The sequence below is a fragment of the Episyrphus balteatus genome, chromosome 4, assembly GCF_945859705.1.
Source record: "Episyrphus balteatus chromosome 4, idEpiBalt1.1, whole genome shotgun sequence".
NCBI lineage: Eukaryota > Metazoa > Arthropoda > Insecta > Diptera > Syrphidae > Episyrphus > Episyrphus balteatus.
Window position 1 is genome coordinate 14,637,403 of NC_079137.1, and position 3,400 is coordinate 14,640,802.

Below are 3,400 nucleotides of genomic sequence, written 5' to 3' on the forward strand. Positions count from 1 at the left end.
TCAAGTTTTCCCGCACTTGTGGGACACAAACACAAAAACTACATCTTTTTTACTTCATGTAAATTGCAATTTAGTTTTTTTTTATTCAATTTTTCAAAGCATTTTTCTCCATCACGTCCATGTTGAGAGTTTATAGTTTATATATGCTCCTCATTCGCACGTCCGTTTGCTTTAATTATGCAATCTAGCTCGTATAATCTTACAATCATATCCATTGAATTTATGTGAGCTTTCGGTTCGGGACGGAACGAGACGGTATCTATACTTGGTGTGCCCTTTTTTGTTCACCGCAAGATGGGTTTTTAGTTTTTTGTTCATTATGGGTAGTTCATGCAAACGTGAGTGACATGCTATGAGAGAATAATAAATCTTAACTCACATTTCACATACTCATTATATAGGTATCTGTGTCAATGCGGTCAATGTAATAAATTAATTTTTCTGGACGATTACATTCGGTTGACAACTTTAGTGGTTAGATGTGTGAAGAGATCAAGTTGGAGGAAAATAAGTTTTTAGTAAAATGAATCTGATAAAATATTAGTAAAACTAAATAGATAAATTGTTCCATAAGAAGATGAATTGTTGAAAAAATTGAATGGTATGTGAATTCAACTTATTCGACTTATGTATGTACATGTGTAAATTGAGTTCGAAGAAAATGTTTTACATATAACTTTTTTTAAGTAAAAACCTAAACGGTCACTGTGGTGTATGTGTAACTTTTTTTTTAAATTAGTAAAAGTAGGTATGAAGTGTAGCCTTTTTTTTAGCCCGCATTTTTTTAATTCAGCTTTAAAAAGGAATAATTGCTCTTGGATAAAATACCAATTAAAAAGTTCAAAACATTCATTATTTATTTAAAGAAAATTAATAGAACCTTTTTTACTTTTCCATTCTTCCGTTTTCCCATTAACTTTTGATGTTGGTAGTATATATGGACTGGAAATAACAATGAGACGACATTACTGTGATGGAAAATGGCAAAAAAGTGTTTGCCCCGCAATTCTGTCTATCTGTTTCTCAATTTCAAGCTAAAGCCCAATCCATTGAGGCGATTCACTTCTAACTTGGTAATTGAAGTTTTGGGTTATACATTTTACCCTAGATTAATTAAACGGTATTTGCCATATGACCCAAACGGCAAAAAATGTTTTTTCTAACTATTTTGTTAAAATAAGAGAAATAATTTTTGTACCAGACAACTTTATTTCTGACTATCATGTAAAAGATTAAACCGATTTGAACGTAAATTTTAAATTCAACATTAATTTTAAAATTAAAAAAATTTTAAAATCGTTTTTGGAATTAAAAAATTTCACACGGAGAAAAAAGGGCACATAAAAATAAAATGATGCCCACCTTCCATCCCACCACCTTAAAACAACAGGATTTTTGCTTAAAATAAGTGGAATCCGCTTAAATAATGTTAATTTTAAGGTGAACTTCTTTCCATTTTAATGTGAATTTTCATCTTAAAAAAACGACAAAAAATAAAAATTTTAAAATTATAGTCAGACTTCAGCTTAAGTTGTAGTGTATCATACTTATTTTCAACAGTGAGATAGGCTGATGGTAAAGCATTCGCCTAGTGACCCAACAGTTGTAGGATCCATCCCAAAAAATAAGATTATGAAAGCGCAAGTTCATATAATTTGGACAAAACCTTCAAGAATAAAGTAGGGCACGGTTTCCAACAAATTGTTCAAAGTTAAAAATAAGTTTGTTTTTTGATGGCTATCGATAAATTGATTGTTCACGCCATCATCAAGAACCTATATAAACCACTCGAGATGGTCCAAGTTTCTGTCAAAACTATAAATCATCTTATAAAGGTAAACAAATTTCCTAAACGCCACACATATGTGTAAGTTTTAACTTGTTACGAGTAGGTGGCTCATTAAATTACCCAAGACCAACTATACGACAACGACGGTGACTGCGACGATTACGCCCGCTACTCAAGCAAGAAAGTCAGTCAATTTTCATGTCACTGATTCACCCACATTTCTTGAACTACATACAGACAGCAAAAGCAGAAGGCAATAAATTATGAATATCCATTGCTTGGATGCGTTGGCGTTGCACACAATATTCAGTGGCATCCCCGTTCATGTCTTTGTTGTCAGTAACTTTATTATGTTTTACTTGAATAGCAGCCGAGCCGTCCCCACCACACCGCCCGGCGGCAATGCCATCATATAATCCTTTTGCAGCAGCTACTGCATTATGGTGTGTCAAAAGATGCAATCAGTGACAGGTTGCATAGTCAGTGCAGGATTAGGTAAATGTTGGAAAGGGGCGACATTAGTATAAGAGGTTATATCTTACCGCAAAGCAGATCATAAAATTGCAGGCGGTCAAGAAATTTTAAAGTAAGTGAAAGTGCCTCTGGATTTTCGTGATGTTCATCATAATAATCGGGCTTACAAATTGTTATTCTAATTTATGTGAGTAAGTGTCTTGGGCCAGCCCTGATGCACTCTTTAAGCCTTTAACCATGTGCACCTATAGAAATTTAACTGATATAAAAAAAACTGACAATGCGTTTGTGCCTATACTTGCTATAGTTTAACAAGGCATCGATAACGTTTTAAATTCAACAGATACTTTATTTATGAAGTTAAAAAGGGGAGATTCATGCACAAGTTGGCTTTTGAGATAAAATAATAAAATTATAAAAAAAACAAAAACACCACAAGATGATGATGATGGAGTGATGGGGACTACTCGATTGTTGTCTGGGTCATACGTGACTAACTATGGAAATTTGTTTAAATTCATTGTTTTTTTTTTTTTATTTTATTGTTTTTTTTTCTGTTACTTCATGGATGGTTGGATGAACGTACCCACCGACCGACACACTAGCGACTCAACGACCGACATGCCGACAACCCGGCAATCACAACGCGACGAAGATCGACAAAATATGTAATTGGATTGTGCTTTGCTGCTCCAGTGAACCTTTGGCACGTGCGATTTAATTGAATGTAATAAGATACATGGTGAATTGAATTGGTTGAATTATTTGGAATAAATTATTAAGCAAGGGCTTAAAAGAACGAAGATGGCGTTTAATAAAAGCTTAAAAAATTGCAAGATATATAAACAATTCAGCATTAAGCACGACATAATATAGAATTAAGAGGTCCATGATAAGTAACTAGTTCCTTGAAACTTAAAAAAAAATAATGTCTTAAACATAATACCTCTCTTATTCGGCACTGTATTCAATGTGATAACTCGTGCGACTTTGTATGACAGCTACAGAGAGACAAGGTGTCAGTGAGACAACGCGACTGGGCAACAAAAGCTATAGGCCGACAAGGCGACAAGATCACACAGCGAAAGTGCTACAAGGTGGCAAAGCGACAAGACGGCAAAGTGACAAAGTGAGAGG